The sequence below is a fragment of the Magnolia sinica genome, chromosome 6 (genome assembly GCF_029962835.1).
Source record: "Magnolia sinica isolate HGM2019 chromosome 6, MsV1, whole genome shotgun sequence".
Lineage (NCBI taxonomy): Eukaryota > Viridiplantae > Streptophyta > Magnoliopsida > Magnoliales > Magnoliaceae > Magnolia > Magnolia sinica.
In genome coordinates this window covers 37,365,062-37,388,480 of record NC_080578.1, presented here as the reverse complement: position 1 = coordinate 37,388,480, position 23,419 = coordinate 37,365,062, and positions in this window count along the sequence as shown.

Here is a 23,419-nt window from a genome sequence, read left to right as displayed (position 1 = left end):
AGGGTTTGGTTAGGGAACTAAGGCTTTTGTTTACTTATGTGGAGTGCTCGAACTTCTTTAGTTGATGAGCCTTTGATCTTGTAGTTTTCAATTTGGGCTCACTTAACAGATCGACTTAACACTCGCATATATTGACAAACAATGACACTTTCAATATATATATATATATATATAGGGAAATGGTATTATGAGGTCGACCTCACGGGAACTTCCCATGAGGTTGAGCTGTGTGGGTCCCACCGTGATGTGCGTCGAACATCTACCCCATTAGTCAAGTGCACCATTCCATGGTGGGCCATGGGCTTAAAAATCAAGTCAATCCATGACTTGGGTGGGCCACACCACATTTCATAATCTTCTATTGGGCCCACCGAGATGTGGTTCATAAATCAAGCCCATCCATTGTGTGTGTCCCACTTGGATGAGGGCTTAGACCAAGTTTTAGCCGCATCCAAAACTCAAGTGGCCCCCACCAAGTGCTATTATATATCTTAGTCATGTCTTCACATGGTTTTAGATGGTATGGCCCACCTGAGTTTCGTATATGGTTGATTTTTGGCATATCCCATAAACTAAAGGGACCCATCAAATGCACGGTGTTGATGTTCAATACACATCACGGTGGGGCCCACACAGCTCCCATGAGGTCGACTCATAGTACCATTTCCCATATATATATATATATATATGTTATCCTTATTTTTTAAGGGGATATGATATTCTTATAGCCTATGATATGGTGCCCCAGTATTGTCTATATGTTACTAGTATGTAGTAGATATTACTAGGTTAATTTATCAGAATAAAATTTGTTTATTTAGTTTAAACACATTCATTATTAGTTAGTTAGATAATACATGTCAATTGCGATTGATTATAGAACTATTTAAGTATAGGACAATTTGTTGCCCATTTGAGAATTTCTATGTGGCTAAGCATAGATATACAAGGTTCAATTGCAAAAGGGTACCTGGCGAAGTAATGCTTAACTTTCTACTCAAGGTACTTGCAAAGTATGGAGACAAGGTTCAACCGACCAATACGAAATGGTGACTAGGTAACACTATTATAGAAAAACAATCTGATATTTTTCCACGAATAGGTCATACATTAGGGAAGTCTGAGGATTGTGTACTAAATAAAGTTATGTGCATTTACATAAGCACATTGATATATACTATTTAACAGTGGTGCACTCATCCCATTTATTGAGTAAGACAACTATGACACGTAATTCATATTGAGAAAATAACTTACTACCATGTGTCTTACTGAAATCAATTCATATGCAGATAACGAAAAAATGTTGTTAAGCAAAAGAATCATCGCGCACGACTAAGGGATATTGTAAGAGTCATATCCTAGTCTATACTGTTCCGTCAACTCCCGCGATCCTTCCCGTCGAATTCCGGCAACCTGTGATGTATAATCGACGTTTGCGCGTGGCCTTGAGTCGTAACCTGTAGATCTAAGTCAGTTTAATCCAAGACTTGTATCATTATGACAGCACCGTCGCTGCGGTTCCAACACCGCGCATTTGCAATCTCAAGGGAATCTCTACAAAATGTTTCATCAATCAATCACTCAAATCAATCAATCAATCAATGCTTTCTTACTCCCCAAGTCAAGCAATCACTAAGTCAACTCTCTCTCACCCTCTCTCTTACACACCTATACATGTCAAGTATACCATCACCTCACCCATCACTCACATCCATCACCCATCTCTCACTCTCTCTCCTTACAACCCTCTCTCTCTCATTTCTCAACACACTTTCCAAGCAAGAGAAGAGAGTGGACGTCCAAGCCTTTCCCAAGAGAGAAAAGTGATTTTTGTGTGGCCCACTTTTCACCCCAAAATCCTTCATCCTAGCCATTCAACTCTCATCACCCTCCATCAAAGTGAAGCACAAGGAGACCGGCATTCCATTGGACCGAGAAGATCGAACAGTGGGTGCTTTATAGACTAGATTTTCATGTTTTGATAATGGGCCAAGTGAGGCCTACCGATTGATGGTATGAATCTCACTTTAGACCCTAGGTGTGGCTGATGGTCCACCTTGATTCTCATGATCATTCCATGATGGGGCCATTCTCCATGGACCCCATCATGATGTTTATTCTCCTTGCATGAATAGGGTCATCTAGACCTTATATTTGGTGGAGAAAGGATCTCCACCGTTGATTTTCGATTTGATAAGCCCATGTGTAATGGGACCCACTTGATGTATGATTGATTTCAAAGGAGGGCTCATAGTGGTGGAGCCCTTTATCACACGTATCCCTCTTTCTCCCTCTCTCTCCCTCTCTTTTTCATCTTTTTTTCTTATGTGATGATGTGGCCATGTGGCCCACCCGGATGTAATGTGATGATGTGGCCTTGTGGCCCACCTGGATGAAACCCATCTTGATGTATGTATTACCCATGCCATCCAACCTTTTGGTGGCCCACGTCTATAGGCAGGGCCCACCTCAAATTTATGTCTTATGCCCAAACCGTCCAGCGCCCAGGGAGGCTGGACGTGAACTGGAAAAACAAAAATATTAGCTTGATTCTCAAACTTTGGAGAGGGTTGCTCATGCAGGCCCCACCTTAACGTATGGATGTCATCCATGCCGTCCATTCCTTTTCCCAAACCATTTTAGGTGTTGAGCTGAAAAATGGGGCCAATCCGACTTTCGAGCGGGCCATAACATAGCAAACAACATTTTTTTACCGTTGAAATACCCCTTGATGTTTCTATACACCAAAATATATCGGATATTGGGCTTGTTTGGTCCGTCTCGGGCCATGGAATTCAATGGGTGGAGTGGATCCATCTAATGCGGGTCCCACCTGTGAAAAACTATGAAAATTCAATTATTTTTAAAAAAATATATATATGTAATAAGCAGGCAACTCCTGCTGCAGCGTCAGAAGCAGAACGCTACTGCGTTTGACGCTGTCCAAGCCATCCACCTCCGTGGGCCCCACCATGATGTGTGTTCAACATCAACACCATACATTTGGTGGGCCCCCCTTAAGGCAGCAGGCCACCCCCAAATCAGCCGTATATATAGCTCAGGTGGCCCACGCCATAGGGAACAGTGGGGATTTAACGTCTGACATTAAAACTCATTGGAGTCTAGGAGTTTTGGATCATTATAAAATTTATTTTTCCTTTCCATCCAGGTCTGTGTGACCTTACCAACGAGTCGGATTGCAGATAAACATTATTGTGGGCCCCACATGGAACCCACAATGATGTATGTGTTTTATGCTGTGGACAGTGGAACCCACAATGAAGTATGTATTTTATTCACACCGTCCACCATGGACGGTGGAACCCACCATGATTTATGTGTTTTATTCACACCGTCCACTCCTGGACGGTGGGACCCACAATGATGCACGTGTTGCATCCAAACCGTCCAACCACTTTGAAAGCTCATTTTATGACATGGGCTAAAGAATGAGTCAGATCCATAGTTCATGTGGACCCCCACCATGATGCATGTGTTGCATTCAAACCATCCACCATTTGGCAAGCTTGTCTTAAGGCTGGAGGCTAAAAAAATTAAGACAGATCTATGTATCAAGTGGACCATACCGCAAAGAAATAGTGGGATTTGAATGCCTACCATTTAAACCCTTTGGGGCCATGGAAGTTCTGGATCAATATGGGATTTATTTCCCTCTTAATCCAGGTCTTTATGACCTTATGATTAGGTTGGTTGGCAAATAAACTGTATAGTGGGCCCTGTGGTTTATTTAACCATGAAAATTATTATCTCCGTTACTATTTGTGGTATGGTCCAAATGATCCTCAAATATGATTTTGGGGATGTATGATTAGGCCCATCTTGATTTATTTATGGTCGTCCATTGAGGCCCACCTTAGTATATATATATGAGGCCCATGTGAGTAGGCCCATCTTGATGTATTTGTGGCCCGTTGTTGAGGCCCACCTTGATATATATCAGGACCATTTGAGGAGGCCCATCTCAATGTAGTATGGCCCATCCGTTGAGGCCCACCTTGATATATATGAGGCCTAAGTTATGAGGCCTGTTTGATGTATTGGAGGCCTGTGGGTAAAGGCCCAATGGGATGTACATAAGGCCCATTGAATGTGATTTCATCGTGGTTTATGTGTTGACCTTTATGACGGGCTATGCCTTGGGAGCAATGATGGTTTGACATCCACATTGTAAGTACAATGTTCGTTAAATGTCTACATTGTAACTCTCCTTAGAGCCCATTGATAAGCCCATACTTGTTGATAATTCATCACTTTATAATATGCTTAGTATAACTCCATGATTCATGCCCATACGCATCATATGTATACTTGATATGAGGAATGTTCGTTCATAGCATAAGCCGTTGGGCTGAGACATTTACGAGACTCCTTATAAGACGGAGTACCCCACATGATCGCGCGATACGCGCAAGATTGTTGCATGACTGACGGTGTGACTCATGCATTTCGCATTATATGTCATGATCACTACACGCCCTAGCGACATCAGGGTCGTGGCCTCTATAGGCACATCGTGAATGGCCATATCGGATACCGAAAATATTGACTCTAGCATTGTGGGCACTTAGGATGTCCTTGGGTGAAAATCCTATAAACTTTTTAGTACTAGAAGATGCTCCAACGTCTAAACCGAGTGGATACACGAGCGCCCGAGTGCCGAATACCAGTAGGCCACGTCTCCCACTGTGTCGTGGTCAGTTGGAAGGGGGTGTCACCTTATCCACCCGAGTGAGGGGGCTATAAGTTAGGCTGAGTTTGACCAGCTTACAAATGAGTCCGCTATCGACGAGCCGGGTAGGTATTGGTAGACTACTGGTCAGGCGGATAGTGTGGTCTCTTCAACTTGCTTGGCTGTACAGCTAGGAAAGGGGCAGTCAGTGTGAAGTATATTAGACCCCGATGATATCTAGAGAGGAACTGTACTGATATATGTACTTAATAAGCACTGGCATGCTTATTTTGCATCTCACATATGACATTTGGCTACATAGGCCTCACATCGCATGGCCTTGGTATGGGCAATAGCATTTATGTCTTGCATCATATAGCTTTGGTACAGCTGATAGCATTCATGGATTTACCATATATTTCCGCATTACTCTGATATTGTACACTTAGCGCTTGCCTTGCGCACACACTTACACCACCCTCTAAGCTTTTGTAAGCTTATGTACAACTATTGCATGCAGGTGGCCTTGGATCGCAGCAGCACTGAGGTAGGAGTGCACAACAGATTATTTTGGAGTTTTTGATCACCCTGTAATTCCCTTTCCACATTGTACTTAAAATTTTTTTATATAGTGGATATGCGGTGATGTTGTTTTATGACTTGGTTATGCTTGTGGTTATGCTCCATTATAAAAAAAAAATTATACTGAAAATCCTCCTTGTAGGATTCCAGGATTGGAATCGGGCATGTGAGCGCCGAGATCCGAGAATGGGGCACTATGGAGGCTGTCGGCGCCAGATTTGGTGATCAAAAATTTTGTAAGCCAGTTTTCCGAGTTTGGGACGTGACAGATATAAAATGCATTCACAATGAAACATTTTATAAATAGTTTAGCAATCATGTAAGTAATCAATAAAATAAGTTGGTTGATATGTGCATGTTCATTTATTTTCATTGTCTAAATATGTGCTTCTGTTTTAACATTTTTTGAATAGGTTGAACAGCTGCTTCAGGTAAAGAATGAGCAAGTCTCAAAAGACCTTAGATGACTAGCTCGGGGTCCTTGTACGATAAGAAAATATGAGATTTTTATCATAAACATCTTCAGGTTTCACACTAAAGACCAATAGAAGAAAAGAAAAACTTAACATAGTGGAGTTGTGGTGACTGCAAAAACATCAAAATTTGTAACTATCAGTGAAAGAAACCCTATTAAGGAGATTTAACTTACTTTGGTATTTTGACAGACATAATTGAATTGAAATTTATGGTGATCGAAAGGTTGTATTATTTATGTGTGATTGGGTTGATGCTCTATCTCAAGGCAGGGGTGTCAGGAAAGATGAGTTGGGGTTCACGCTCGTGAATTTGAAATGGTTATGTCATTCTAGGCAATAGTTGTTTGATGAACCATTTGTGTTCGCATCTCAAGCTAAACAGGTGTTCTATGTGTAAGACCCCGTTGAGAAGGATTGAGATGAAACCTAAGGACTTGTTTGAGATACATGAGGAAGAGTCTACAAATGATGTTGATATATACGTGGGGAGCTCGCCATGCAATAATCAAACTTTGATGGATCCGAGTGATGATACTGATAGTTGGGATAGGACAGATATCGATAGTACAACAATTATTACACATTTACTACTAGCCAAAAAATAGTAGATGACTAAATAGATGATACTGAGTTTTCTGATCCCGATGGAAATGATATTATGTACAATAATTGATTTCTTATATATCAGATTGTCCCGATGTATGAAAAAGAAATTCGAATGTCTTTTTTCATGTAGTTATGTTTATTTTTTAGAAATTCAAATGTCTTTTGCTTAATATGATGATTTTAGAATATGTTCCATTGATAATGGGATCCACAATTATTACACATTTACTACTAGCCAAAAAATAGTAGATGACTAAATAGATGATACTGAGTTTTCTGATCCTGATGGAAATGATATTATGTACAATAATTGATTTCTTATGTACCAGATTGTCCCGATGTATGAAAAAGAAATTCAAATGTCTTTTTTCATGTGGTTATGTTTATTTTTTAGAAATTCAAATGTCTTTTGCTTAATATGATGATTTTAGAATATGTTCCATTGATAATGAGATCCACAATTTTTACGGCCTGCATATTTCAACAAGCAACTGTCCACAAATTAAATTGTTCATTTTATAGATCTCCATTTAAATGAGGAATATTTGATTATCATATTGTCATATTGCTAAACATATACAAGTGTTAGACATAAGGAGCACTGGATGCAGAGTTAGGTGACCTGTAGGCCCTATGACTGATAGCACCAACTAGCCTCAGCTGCCCCAAATTGATATGGGACTTGTCCAGTCTCGGCTATCCCAAACTGTTGTTAGACCTGCCCAGCCTCAGCTGACCTAGGCTACAGCGGGTCCTGTTCAGCCTCAGTTGCCCTAGGCTCCTAGTGGTGTGACAAAATGTGTTCTTCTCTCATGAACTGTCGCCACTATAACAAACCACAAAAATCTATGTTTTACCGTGTATTTTTCTTTTGTTAATTGGTTGTATATGTGTCTTCGTCATTTTCTTCAATAGGTTCAACATCCATGAAAAGAAAGACCCTAGGCCCCACACGATGCTTCGGAGTTTGGAAAATACATAAATGTCAACAAATTCCTATTCCCATTAGTACTCTAGGACAACCCATTGGTGACAATTTTAGCAAGCTAACAAACTTCCTGGGGACCATAGCACTCCATGTAGATTATGCACCCCTTACATTTACTAATTAGAGGGAAATGTTAGATAAGAGGAATGATAATATGTGGGGCCTTATCACGATAACGTTTATAATGTTTTTTTTTTTTTTTAGTTTTAGTTTTTTATTCATTATTTGATTGTTTTCTTTCAACATGTGATGCAATTCAAGTTTGAATTTGACACAGATGCTAAATCTTGGGTGCTGAGGTCAATTGGTAAAAAATGGAGGGAATAGAAGAGTGAGTTGAAGAAACTCCACTACTTGTCTTAGAAAACTAATGAGGAGTGGCTCAAAGACCTTGATGTGTGAGTCTAAGAGGATCATTAGAAAACCCTCATTCAGTTTTGGAACTCTGAAGAAGGGAAGGTATGTGATAAGTAATTATCGAATGCTTCACATTCTATAATTACACAATAATTTTTTGTTGATATTTTATAATTTACTCTGTCAGTGTGTCACATATATGCCCATACTAAGATAAATACGGTGAATCGGAGAAAACAACTAATCAGCTACGCTGCAAGCTTGAGGAGCTTTGCGTAGATACACGAGAAAGAGGTAATTTTTATTAATCACTTTATCAACCATGTTAATCTATTCGCATTATATAACTTGTTTACATATTAGTAGAGGAAAAAGATGGCCAATAAGGAGGATTTGATCCAAGCAAATATATTCATATTCACTCATACATGTAAGTATGAGAAGCCCGTGTATGAGGCCTCACCAGTAGTAATGGTATGTTCATGTATTTACATACAAGAAGAGCTCCATGTAAATGTGCATGAGAAACTAGAGTATTTACACATTGATTCTTAACATGTGATAATTATTTATTACATACAAAACTCAATGAACAAATATCTTAGTAGCTCGAGGCCTCACAGAGCAACACGACAAGGAATGATCTATTATCTCAAGTCATAGGAGAAGAAAAACATAATCGTGTCCGCACTTATGGGCTAGGACCATCTCCCTCTGATTTGTGGTGTACAACATCCAACCAGGGAAGGATGACCTCCATTGCTTAGAGGAGAGATGAAAGATATGAGGAACTACATATTGAAATAGTCTTCGTAAAAGAAAATATAGTTACAATCTCATCTTTAAGAGAGCCCAAAATGTCATCTTTTAGAGAAACTATGGTTGAAATCTCATCTGCAAGAGAGGCTGGAATTTCTTCCTTAAAAGAAACTCTGGTGAAATTGATAGCCATCATGACTAATCCAAAAATTAACCCACCCACAATATTCAGTGTTGCAACTATTTCCAACTTGAACCAACTGTCCTCATCATCAAGCCACTGGGCAACAATCCCTCGGGTAGTTATATTATATACATGTATATATTTACATATACACTATGTCCTAGATTTTATATATAGTTTAGTTGGTATATAGTGATAGACATTGATTTATCATATGTAGAGACACTCGGTGAATAAGAGGAAGACATAGAGTTGCACTAGTGCCACGGTAATTCCTTATACCAAGTGAATAGTTCTTTTATTATGTTTTAGAATTATTGTGTTCTTAATTAGAAGCGATATACATATGCACGTTTATTCAATATAATGCATTTTTTCAACTAGTGAATTTTATTTATATGATGTGAATGAAGTTTTTTTTTTTTTTTTTGCAAGTATCATGAAATTTGTGGTTACTATGGATAAATGAGTTGTTTTGAGCAAAGATCCGCTCACAATAGTATGGGAGAATTCTTTGATAAGATGCCATGGATGATATAAAACAATTGGGGATGCAATTGAAATGAGCATTGCTTAGCCCGCTAATTTATGTAGGGTAAGATTTTATTTTTTTTCCATATACAATAGAATTTTGTATACAAGATTGTGAGTACTAATTAATTTCATCTTCTTGTTTTGTTGTGTAGGTTTAAAAAGAGATAGATTGAGCTAAATGGAAGGATCTCTCTCTCTCTCTCTCTCTCTCTCTCTCTCTCTCTCTATCTTCCCTTGTAAATGTTTTGGGTTTTGTGTATGGGTTCGGGACTGATGTGTGATTGGTTTTGGATATAAAATGATTGACTTTGATTTTTCAATTTGGACTGACTTAAGATCTAATACATATGATATGTTGGGTTACTAAATCTTATAACTTGTGGTCTTACCCTTCATGTGATATCCATTTTGTTGTGTTACTAAATCTTGGAGAACTATTGGTTAGAGCAACAGCAACTTCGGTCGATGGAGTGTGAGAAGGGGATGTTATGGTCAATCTTGTCTTCGACTTGTTTGTTTTTTGGCTCGATGTGCTAGTCGATGAGGGCACTGCCATTTTCTTTCCTTTAAACTCAAGATTTTTAAAAAGTTGAGCTATAATCTCCTTTGAAGATTTCTTCAATAACTTCTGATAATAGCTCTCCCACTAAACAACGAAAGTATCCATTACCTATGGTTGATTTGGATAACAGGGAAAGTCAAGAGCCCGATTGGCTTATTGGAAAGAAGAAAGTAGAGATCAATAGAGCTCGACATTGTTCACAACCTGCATACTGAAAGGTGGCTAGTTGTAAATTTTCTGAATAAGGGGATAAGGGATGCATTGAACTAGACCGATCTGCCGAGCAAGTTTGGATAACATTGTTTGATCCCATCCTTGGCATTCTTGCTAGACTCGATTGAACCTCCATATGGAAGGTCTTGGCTGATGAGGTAGCTCTCCCAAGCCAGGTGCATTTGGGATGCCTCATCATCATTTTCTTGCGCATATCTGTAACGCCCTGAAAATCGAGGATCGAGCAGATGCTTAACTCCCAAGTTCTAACGCATCACTTATATAACATAGATAATGATGATTAAATGTTATCCATATTTGTGCATTAAACATGAGTGAGATTATACCAAATCAACATATCATACTCCAGAGGCGATTAAATTAAGCAAGCGGAAGACTATGATGGATATATAAAGTGTGTAGGTGGATATAAACTCCAGACTATGATCATGTCACCAAGCTGAATAATTACATATATAGTTCCAAAATATACAAAATGATAAAGTGTAATGTCATCTAATCCATATCCCTATAGCCTCAGTGACGTAACTCCAGGTCTACATAGACCCGCCAGAGAGGTGCAGGTAAGAGAACTCCTCGTCGTCGTAGAAGACTGGCTCTAACTCGTAAGACGCATCATCATCTACAACTACAACAGAGTCTGGTTGTTGTTTTAAAACACCGTCCCAGAGTGGGAGTAAGTGATCAACTAAGTGGAGCTATAAGGCAAAGGTTAACATGTTATCAATTTAATCAAGCAGAATGATAAAGCAGTACAACAAGCATTCCTAAGTACTCTGGTTAATGCGAGGATGATATGTATTAATGACGCATGCCCTCGCCTGCACTCCTTCTATGACATCATCTCACGGTCGCACATGTTAAACTCCCACTGTGCTCAACACCCACGCCAAAGGCACATGCAATGCGGTGCATGGTCGTGTTAGTTAAGTTCTTAATTAGACCTATTCATACAACATATTCGGGAAGCTAAGGTACCTCCCTTTATATCATTTACCCAAACAATGATCCATCTAGGGTCGTCAATCCTAGTTAATCACATACGATATGCAAGTTCACGAGTTTACACTATAGGTCGCTACGGGAGGCTCGTCACCTCAGCGTAGGCTTAATTCACACTCGAGGTCACTACGAGGGGCTCATCACCCGATCGTAGGCCTATTTTATACTTGAGGTCACTACGGGAAAGGCTCTTCACCTTAGCGTAGGCCGACAGCTCGAATACAGTGTCCTATACCACCATATTCGGCTCACGAGCTTGGTTTGCTCACTGGACACTACGGGAAGGCTCCTCACCCCAGCATAGGCCGACAGCTCGCCACGGTGTCCCATACCACCATGCCCAACTCATAAGTCTTAGCGGATCGTGGTACTAAGGTTAAATGAATTTTTCAATGGTAAGTGGTATCTTAGATTCAAAAAGTAGCGTCTATACATGGTGAACATACATTAGGCTAATCGGGTTACTTAACAAACTCGACTGGTATGAGTATACATTGAATTTAATCAACATAGAGTGCACATGCACTCCTTGTAGCCTAACCACTATCGATAATCACCATACGACTCGGTTTTATCGAACGTATCCGTCGTGGCGAAACTAGTTCGGCCACTGATCGTAAACCATTACCGATTGCCTGGACTACGTATTAGTCCCAATCGTACTCAAACATAATAGGCATTTATATGTGATAGTCCAAGCAGTATGTGACAACCAGTTTAAACATAAATCTCATTTGAGCCTTTCAACAAACACATAGTGCACATGTTATCATACATAGGCATTTCATCCATAAATCACATAATAGTAAGAGAGGTTACATAAAGAAAACTGTAGCTATAGATAAGGTAATTGAGAATCCTATTTCAACACCATCATTAAATACATTTCAACAAGCATTTTCTCATTCAGGCATTTTATCAAACACTTATACTACACATATCAACATACATGTAATAAATTAGTTATAATGTATATTATAGTGAATCCTTTCACAAGGGAGTTGCCACACGTACAAAAATCATGTATTCCCAAACAACAATCATGGCAAGCACAAATCATAATTCCATATTCATACAAACATTTCAACAAATACATGGAATGCATTAATTTCAATGTAGTTCATATATATACATAATACATAGAAAACATCGCATCTAAGCATATGTGATAGCAATAAAGTCAGTCATAAATTATTAACTAACATTGAAAGCCTTGAAAACTATAACCTAAATGTTTATAGTCCACACCTTTCGTCAGTATACTTGTATCGAACTTAGTTCGAACACTACGTCTTTGTCTACGGCACAACGACTACCTATAACATGAAATAGGTTAGCTATTTCACCGATCTACCTACTTGGATACCTAAAATAGATTAGGGTTAGTATTCCTTACCCAAAAGTGGAGTCAAAATCGCTGGTATAGCGACACGGAAGGGTGATTTAGCACAAGGTGTGGCGGGAACGAATCTCAGCAACTATCTCTCTCACTCTCTCTCTCTCTCTTCTCCTCACTCTTTCCTTCTCTTTTCTCTCTTCTCTCTCCTAGGGTTAGAAAATTCGTATGGAATGAGAGATGGGTGGGTTAAGGCCCTTATGTAGGCCCAGAACTGATGTCAATGGTCCCAGGGCCATGGTATACTTAGGTTATAGCCAAAAGTTATCTGTTTCGGGCCAACGGAGCTCATCTGGAGGTCCATTTCCTGCATACGATCCGGAGAAAGTTCCCTGGCAATGGATTTACACCAGGTTAAAGTTTCGGTCCGATCGGGTCTGTAGATCGACCGCGGAGGACAAGTTTCAGTTCAACGGCCATTGTCACTCGATCAGGGCCACAAGTACACTGACATGTGTTGGAAAATTTTCTTGATCCAAGGGTGTAGTTGGGTCAGAATCTGACGGTCTGAAACCTTAAATTTGGCCTACAAGCGAACGACCCAATTCACTTAAGTTTGAATCTATTTTCTAAAGATATTCACGTTTCTCACACACTTCGCTCCAGGCTCAAGTTGTGCGTTTCTGTATACTATTTGGACTTGATTCCCGAGATGGTTGTCAAACCCAGTAAGGCGGTCATAACCGTATAGTTTCGCGGTAATCGGACTTTTGATGCACGGTTTAAGTCCTATACGGAGTTTCAGGATGCTCCCGAGAGCAACTGGGTTTTGAGATTGATCCTAAGTTTTTAGGTAATGTAGAGTTAGTGATTCTACTAGTTTTGGGTCTTGCAGTTCGTATAGGAAGCGATTCAAGTTAATTTGCCAAGTAATTCAGTTTAGTACTTAATTAATTTCATCTAATTTCTACATAATTTGATCCTTAGTGATTTCTGCCCAAAGTGGTACGCGGGTCTTTGTACGGATTTTTTCAAGGCGTTACAATATCAGCCAGTAAGCCAACCGGGAGCATACTCTCCATCGTGAAATGGAGTGAATGATTGATTCCGCTTGGTTCTGTCCAAAGTGAAGAACAATGTCTTCATGTACACTAAAAAAGATTGAGTTTCCTAGGGGAAATGGATGATGCGCTCACCGTGGGAAGTATAAATGGCTTCAGATTGAATAGAATGATGTACAATGGAAGGGTGAAAGTACTCATAAATCCACATTTGAAGAAGCCACGATGGTCCTCCCCAGAATATAAGCTATTGTTGGTGACTTCATAGATTCTTCTGTATAGATAGCCAAGCATGAAAGGTGACAAAACAAGCTTTTGACCGTAGGCAAAGGCTTCGAGTGTAAGCCCCGTATCCTAGACCGTACCGTTCCATAGGCTTCCGCGGTCTTCCCGGTCGAATTTCGGCAACCTTCGACCCTTATCCGGTATTTGTGCGCGACCTGGATTCTCATGCCGTCAACCCGAGTCGACTCAACCCAGGACTTATACCTTAGCGACCGCGTCGTCGCCGCGGTTCCGATGCCGCGACTTGCGCGCCGAGGAGATACCCTGGTTGGGAGATGTGGGCCAGCGTTCGGTGCAAGGAAAACGCCGCGCGTGCAAATCCAGAGAGAATCTCTATAAGGTGTCACATCAATCAATCAATCCCATCAATCCTATCATCTCAAGTACACATCACCTTTCACCCTTTCCCAAGTAAGCCCCAAAGTCAAAAAGTTCTTACATAACTCATACCCTCTCTTACAACTTTTGCCAAAAAAGTCAAAAAGCCTCTTACACACCCATCCCTCTCTCTCTCATCTATCACTCCATCACCCATCACTCCCTCTCTCTCTCTCTCTCCCTTATAAGTCTCTCTCTCATTTTCAACTTTTCCAAGCAACAAAAATCTCATACGTATGAACCTCTCCAAGCCCTCCCATGGTGAGAAAAATGCTCATGTGTGGCCCACCTTTCCATCCCTAGATCTCTCATGCTAGCCATCCATTTTTCATCTTCCTCCATCAAAGAGAAGCACAAGGAGCTAAGGAAGCCAAGGGAGCAAGAAGATCAAGTGGTGGGTGTTTTGATAGGGTGGGTTTTGATGTTTTTAAGATGGGCCAAGTGAGGCCAACAGATCAATGGTTTGGATCTCACTTTGGACCCTAAGATGTGGCCGATGGCCCACTTGGATCATCATGATCATTCCATGATGGGGCCATTCTCCATGGACCCCATCATGATGTTTATTTTCTTACATTTTTAGGGTCATCTAGACCGTCTAATTTAGTGGAGAAGGGATCTCCACCGTTGGATTTAATTTTAATGGGCCCACATGTAATGGGACCCACTTGATGTATGATTTAGTGCAAGTGAGTGCCCATAGTGCCGGGGTCCCTCCATCACGCGGATCTCATTCTCTACCTCTCTCTCCTATCTTTTCTTTTCCTTATTTTCTTTATCTTGATAAGGAGGTTGTGTGGCCCACTTGAATGGACCCCACCATGAAGTATGTATTTTGTTTAAGACATCTATAAGTGGGGCCCACCTTATATGTGTAGTACCCACACCCTTCATCAGTGGTGGCCCACCTGAGCAGGCCCACCTTGCATGGCAGACAGTCCAGCGTCCCTGGACGCTGGACGTTTATTGGGAAAACACAAATACAAGCTTGTTTCCAAGCTAATGGAGGAGGCCCACTCATGTAGGCCCCACCTTGATGTATGTCTTCAATCCACGCCGTCCATTCCATTTCAAACCTCAGGTTAGGCGTTGAACTAAAATATGGTGTCAACCCGAGGTCCTGGTGGGCCGTACCATAGCAAATGGTGGTTTGCACCATTGAAACCTTCCCTAACCCTTTTATATGTAGAAATAGGCCCAATATTGGGCTTGTTTTGCTTGTCAGGAGCTATGGAAGGCTGTTGGACGGAGTAGATTATTTAGATGTGGACCCCACCTGCAAAAACCATGGAAAAACAGAAATTCAATATAAAGAAAAACAGCAGCAGCAGCTGCCGCTGCTGTGTCAGATGGCAGCAGGTGCTGCCTGCGCCCAGCGTCCAACGGACGGACGGTCGGACAGCCAGCCACGGCTATAGCCGTGGGCCCCACCTTGAGGTTTATCTGCCATCTAATCCGTTCACAGGGTGGGCCACCCCCTGACGTGGGCCCACCCCAAAAATCAACCTGATCCAAGACTCAGGCGGCCCACACCGTAGGAAACAGTGGGATTGAACCTCTACCTTTGAAACCCTTTTGGGGCCCACAGGAGTTTAGGATCAACATGAAATTTGTTTTTACCCTTCACCTAGGTCCATGCGACCTTATCAAGGGTTTGGATGGAATATAAACATTATGGTGGGCCCCACATGGAGCCCACAAAAATGTATGTGTTTCATTTCCACCGTCCGCCTGGACGGTGGAGCCCACTGTGATGTTTGGGTGCCCTTATGCGTGCGTGTGTGGGTTTGTATGTGTGTGTGTGTGTATATATATATATGGATATATCTAATATTATATTATATATAATATTTTATGTACTATATATATTATATATTATTTTATATATTTTTTGATGGTGATGGGAGGCCCATCTCAGTACTTGTGGCCCATGGTTGAGGGCTACTTTGATGTATATGTAAGGCCCATGAGTCGAGGCCCATTAAGATGTAATGGGGCCAATGGGTTGAGGCCCATTTGATGTACATATGGGGCTCAATTGGTGTGGCCCATTTAATACTCATAAGGCTCATGTGAGTAGGCCCATTTGATGCACTCTAAGGCCCACGGGTTATAGCCCATTGCAATGAACATAAGGCCCATTGGTGCGGCCCATTGATGTGGCCTACTTAATGAATATAAGGCCCATGTGATTTGGCCCATTTGATATATTTAAAGCCCAATGGGATGTACCTAAGGACCATTGCAATGTGTGATCCAAACATAATTTATGTAATGATATTTGTAACAGTCGTGCCTTGAGAGCAATGTTGGTTTGACGTCCACATTGCAAGTATAGTGTTGGTTAAATGTCCTCATTATGCCTTTTCTGAGGGCCCATTGTTAGGCTCATACGTGTAATGTGTAGGCCGTCTAGGCCCATCTTTGTTATGATTATCATCCATCCTATTTAGCATGTTTAATTCCATGATTCATGACCATATGCATCATACGTATGCTTGATATGAGGAATGACTGATCATCGCATATGCCTTTGGGCAGATTGTTTAGGGGCTCCCGTACAGGGGGTGTTGCCCTACATGAGCGCACGATACGCACAGGATTGTTGTATGATTGGATAGTGTGATTCATGTATTCGCATTGTGTGATATGGTTCTATCGCCCTAGCGACATCGGTGTAGCCTTCAGACGATCGTGGTTGGCGGGATTGGATACCGAAAATCTTTTTTACATGGGGTGTGATAGATATCCTGGGTGAAAGTCCCTAAACCCTTATAGTACCAGGAGGTTGCTCCATCGTCTAGACCGAGTGGGTGCATGAGCGCCGAGTGCCGATTACCAGACGGTCTCGCTTTTCACTATGTCGTGGTCGGTTGGAAGGGGGTGCGACCTTACCAGCCCGAGAGGAAGGGGCAAAGTTAGGCTAAGTTTGACCAGCTTTAGGAATGGGTCCGCTATCAACGAGCCGAGCCCGATATTGGCAGGTGGATAGTGAGGTCTCTTCCACTCGCCTTATTGCGCGCGATGGGGCGACAATCGGCTTGGAGTATACTAGACCCGGTGATGATCCGTATGGTATTGATATGTGGACTTAGATGAGGATTTGCATGCTTGAGTTACATTTCGCATTGCATGGCCTCGGTAAGGCCGACATCATTCTTTGCACCGCATAGCCTCGGTACGGCTAATGGGATTCTTGGCATTCATCAGCATGTTCCGCATTACTCTGATGCTGCATAACTGCATTATCACCTTGAGCATAAACTTTCACCACCCTCTAAGCTTTCTATAAGCTTATGCACGACCGTTGTATGCAGGTGACGTTGGATCGCAGCAGCGCTGAGGCTTGGACGCGTAGCAGATCTTTTTGGAGCTTTTGGTCTATCTTCATTGTATTTCCCTTTATGCTCATTGTACTTGTTAAGTTTTTTATCATAGTGGAAATGTGATGAAATTTTTGGTTGTTGTTTGTGAGTTATGCCTTTGGTTATGCTTATTACGAATTAAACTGATGTTGAAAATCCTCCTTGTAGCATCCAAGGATCGGAACCTGGCGAATGGGCACTGGGAGCCGAGAATGGGGTTCTACGGAGGCTGTCGGCGCCGGATTCGGTAATCGGGAATTTTGTGAGCCCGGTTTCCGAGTTTGGGGCGTGACATCGGGCCCTTGGTCAATGAGACATACTCGGTAGTTATCTCCAAGGCATTCACACAAAGTAGGTGGCAATAGATCCAAAGTAGCGGGAAAGCTCTATGCTCCTCCTAATCGACCAGTCCGCTGTGATTATGGTAGGCTGTTATGAAATGAGAATAGGTTTTTCCAGCCTTGTTTATGAAGCATTTGGTCTCTTTCTATGTGAAGCTTGGATAAACAACTTCACTAAAAGGAAGAAGTTAGGTTAAAGCCGAGACATCAAATATGGTTGGACTTATGGGACCGCAGCAAAAGAAGAAGGTATTAGTCGACGAATTCCAAAATGTTGAAGTTGCAACAAGAAGGGATAGATATGATGCATAGTCATAGACAAAGAGTTTAATGAACTTATAGATGCATGATTCTCTCCATGATGCCTCATGTTGAGAGGAGACATGAGCGAACCAAGCATCCCATTCTGGGAGCGGTTTCGATCATGACCGAGAATTCTTTAAGGCATTGGCGACATCGGGGACAAAATCAAATTTGATCAGCAATGCCTCACTAGGACAGAGGAAACAGAGGATCCATCATGATAACTTCTTCAATATCTGTTGGAGTGAACGTCGAACCTCAGTAGTAGTAATCACCAATGGGCGATTAAAATACTATCTTATCAACACACTTATCAGCAAGCACATCCATTATTGTAATCAGATTATTTTGATGGAACAATGGGGGTGGAAGATGAAGAGGCAATCATTACCCTAGAAGAAAGACGAAATTCAGAATTGTTTAGAAGAGAGTAGGGAATAAAGCTGTAAGAGTGAAAAGGAATTTGAAACGGCGCTTATAAGAATGAAAAGGAAGTCGAAACAGCGCTTATACGATCAAGGGAAAGAAGCATTTATTAGGGTGTCATTGCCATTTTGTTATAAATGATGTAAGAACACGTGTCAACGTGGGGTTTGTCCTTTACTTCGATAAAGTGCAACCGTCATTAACGTGTTACGGTGAATCGGACGAAGTTGGTTATTGACTTGCTGACACGTGTAGGCAATAAATGCTACATTTATGAGGGGTCACACGTCACTTTCACTTTTTGCCAAAGGTGAAACGACGTGGGGGTCAATGTTCATCCCCATTATCATCATTCCCTTTGAGAACCAATCAGGGGGAGGTACGTGTGATCCGTATGAATCCACATGATGTATTCGAAGATTTACAAATATGTACAAAGAAAATTTCTTGATAATAACAGTTGGAATATATCAAACAATGTCGTATCATTGTTTGAGCGACCGATGAAGAAGCAATCATGTGAAAGCAGTTATAGGACAGATGACAAAAGAAAAAAAAAATATGAAGCCAAATACTGCTGAACAGTTATGGTAATAGTCAGGATGTGGGAAGGATCTAGATGGCCAGATTAAGGTTATAAATAGTAAAAGAACCAAGGAGAAAGATTTCGTCTCATACCAACCCAAACAAACCAAATATATCTTTCAATTACCAGTATCTTTACATTCCGTAGTGTAATCATTTACTTTTCAGCCTGTTGTTTATATTCTGTAGCGTAATATGTAGCGTTAACCAAGTAATTGTTAATCTTTAGTTGTAATTTGAGTCTACACTCGCACACTAGATTCAGTTCTTCACTCAGAAAGGTGTTTCATAGCTATTCTCCGCGACCGACGGTAAGGATCCCTTTCTCATTTTACTTTATCTGTATTGAAAAATCCTTTCGTACAAAAGTCAAAAGTGCAATCCATCATCAGAGGACAAACCCTATCCTCTTAATATCGTTTGATACTATTCACACATTGAGTGAGTGATTGAATAGGTGAGCGATCTCATCAAATCTCAGTCATACAGTACGTGTCTGCCTATCTTGGCACTTGGGGTCATAGTTGTTCAGTTTGAATTGAAGCTGCAATTTCAATTCTAGCATGTCCATACACACAAAGCCAGAAACCAAAGCGAACAATTTGGATATACTTATTTTTGTGCTTATGTCATAAAATGAGTTGGAAAAATGGATGGACGACGTGATAAAATATATACATCATTATGGAGTCCACGATCACCCACTGACTCTGATTACTACCTTAGTCAGCATGCAAGGAATGCCCTGGGACAGCGTGCCAACCAAGGGAGTTGGTTAGGGGTGGCCCCATTATGATGTGTATGTGAAATCCACTTAAGGTTAGCAAAAAAACCGTTTAGCCAGCCATATCAATGATTGTGATGGGCCACATGAGGGATGATATATAGGAGGACGCCCACCATCCAAACTATGTTTTTTGGCCCACATAAATCAAGCATAGGTATAATTGTTATTCCCTGCACATGAATTTTCTCAAGGAAGCTAACGGTTGGAGTGGATTTCACATACCCTGATCCGTAGCTCAAGTGGTAGACTGAGTGAAAGATACCTTGTTTCAACACTGAGGTCTTGGTATCGATCCCTAGTGGGGGTGGCTAACAGTGAAGTGTGAACTGAGAGTGGGGTGTACTAACAAGCTAACAGAAGAAGAAAAAAAAAAAAAGTGGATTTCACATAAACATTATGATTGACCATGTAAAATTTCAATGATATGCATCTCCTCCAATTGTTTCCTTTGGTGTGGCCCACCTGTATCATAAATCTACCTATTATCTTAGCCGCTAATATTGACCTAATGGTCGAAGTAGATTTCACATCCTCATTACTATAGGACCCACCATATCTAAGTTCTGAATAGGGTAGGGAGGTGGAGCGTATTTGATATTTGATCGAATGATTGTAGTAAGCCAATTAAAATATATACTTTGACCCAAAAAAACAGAGAGAGAGAGAGAGAGAGAGAGAGAGAGAGAGAGAGAGAGAGAGAGAGAGAGAGAAGGAAATTCTAAGCCTTGGGTAGGCCACAAATTTAAGGATCACAAACAAGTGACTCACTGACATTTTCTAACCGTCCATTTAGATATCAAACATTTGAATGGTTCAGATCATTCAATTGCTGTGATTTTAATGTTGCAGCCGATAATTGAATTATTTTGGGTATGATCAGCATTCCATGTATACAGTGGATTAGTAGCCGAAAGTCACCTTTACATTTCCTTTACTGTCATCATTTTGATGAAATTTCAAAACACACCGATAGATTTGAAAAACCTCCAACTCCATGGTTGCCAAACGTAAAAAAACAGCTATTTTGGATTTGAAATACACCCATTTACCACCAAATCCCATGTGCCAAATGGGGGTGTAAAATGGAATACCCTCTAATTTGCGCTGCCAAGCGACCGACCCCTGGAATCTGAAAGCAGTCACTATTTCCAGAAAACAATTTCTTAACAGATGATCCACGTAATTCAAATTCACAGAGTTGGTATCTAGCTCTCGCTGTTCATTCTATTTACACGATCCTTGATCAGCAAGCTAAAATCATAACAAAATATCCTAAATCATTAGGACAAAAAACAACACGCACGCACCTGCCCACCCATACAAAATAGGGGTGGGCTTCGAGCCGAGTCGAGTCGAGGTGGGCCAAGCTTGGCTCGGCTTGTCCATGATGTACTCAAGTTCGAGCTCAAGCTCGAGCTCGGCCTCGAGCTCAACATTGAAGCTTGGTTTGTTTGCCAAAGCTGTCGAGTTGAGTCGAGTTTACCTCGATTCGAGCTCGAGCTTTTTCATATGTTAACCATTGGGCTTTTGATCTTTTCATCCAAGAAGCCAATAGACTATCCAGTAGCCACTTCTTGAAGAGGACAGTTACGTTAATTGTTTGTGTTCGTGATCTTTCCAAGAATCAGTCAGTAGAATATCAATGATATCATTATTGATCTTTCCATAGAATTAAGTTTGTAAAATAACAATGATATCATTACCGCATTTAGATTTGAGAAAAACATTGTTGATGGTACCTCAATTCATATTTAAGAAAAACATTGTATAAGTTTCACAATCCTAATTATGAAATCATGACCGTGGATTTGATCAAGTAAAAAAAATCAACAATGGACACTCAAATTGGGCATTTATTTGTGATCTTACAATAAGTGGGGCCAGTAAGATGTCCTAAGTTAGATTGGACATTTATTTGTGCTTGGGATCTTTCTATCAATTGGGCCCAAAAGTACATCCACTGGCTACATCTTGAATATGGATAGTCGAATTGAGGATCGATGCTTGTGCTACGTGCTAACCGAGTCGGGATTGACAAAAATCAATGGATAAAAAAGGGGGTGAGTGCTAACCAAGTCGGGATTGACGAAAATCAATGGTCTTCTTCGCTCGGCAAGATCAATCGAACAGGCAACGGGCAGGCCGCAGCAGGCAGGCAATGTGCTGGTCGTGCGCCGGTGGCGGTGGTCTGGTGAATTGTTGCTGGTCGGGCGCCGGGCGGGCGTGCAGCGGGTAGAGAAAGAGAAGAAAGGTAAAGGGGCTGCATGCAGGCAGCGTGCTGGTCTTGCTAGAGAGTGGAGAAGACTGATGGTGGGTGGTGGTGGTCCAGGCGGGCGTGCAGCTGGCAGCGAGTAGAGAAAGAGAAGAAAGGGAAAGGGAAAGGGGGTGCATTGCGTGTAGTCGGGTAGAGTAGCTAGGGTTTCTTCTTCTTCATCTTTTTTTATTTATTTTTATTTACTAAACAATGCATTTTTAAAACTATATATATATATATATATATATATATATATATATATATATATATATATATATATATATATATATATATATATATATATATATAATTTCTAATCAAGCCGAGCCGAGCTCGAGCTCGAGTTCAAGCTTTGAGTCAAGTCGAGTTGAAATGCCCCCTGGTCGAACTCGGCTCGAACTCAACTCGAGCTACAAAATATAAGCTTGACTCGGCTCGAGTCAAACCATTCAAGCCGAGTCAATCCAAGCAGACTCGAGCCAAGTCGAGCGAGTTATCCGAGCTAGCTCGACTCGTGAACAGCCCCAATACAAAATGAAATCAGATTGCGTACTGAGATACTCAGTGTACTCTTATCGTACTGAGTAAACTCAATTGGGCCTGCCTTGAATTTATGTGGTCTATCCACACTGTCCATCCGTTTTTCCATCTAATTTATGGGCTTGAGCCCAAAATTGAAGTATATCCACAGCTTGAGTGGATCATACCACGGGAAACAGTGGTAATAATGATTTCCACCATTGAAACCTTGCTAGGCCCCGCAATGATGTTTATTTGTCGTCTAACCTGTTCATAAGATCATACAGACATGGATGAAGGTCAAACAAAAATATAAGCTTGATCCAAAACTTGTGGCCCCCAAGAATTTTTCAATAGTAGAAGTTCAATTCACACTGTTTCCTGTGGCTTGGTCCATTTGATCTTGGATATGCTTCATTTTTGGGCTCAAGCACTAAATTTATCTGTTAGAATAGATGGAAGGAGTGGATAAAATACATAAATTATAATAAACCTCAAAGTGTTTACTCAGTACGCTGAGCGTACTGAGTTGCTCGGTATGCAATCTGCTTCCATGCGAAACAACTAGTGTCTACGGGGGCAGAAAACGGCCGGCATATGCCACAATTTATTAAATCATGGCCGCTCATCTGATCAGTGTAATTCTCATTCCATGACTCAAAACGTTCCATCCAGGATGGGACCCATGATTTGGACACAGAGAATTGATATGCATGTATGCCATGCACACTGTAGATGAGTAAATGGAATTTAGTACTTTGTGCTGAATGAATGCACAAGTTTTGTGTAGCTCCTAAAGAAA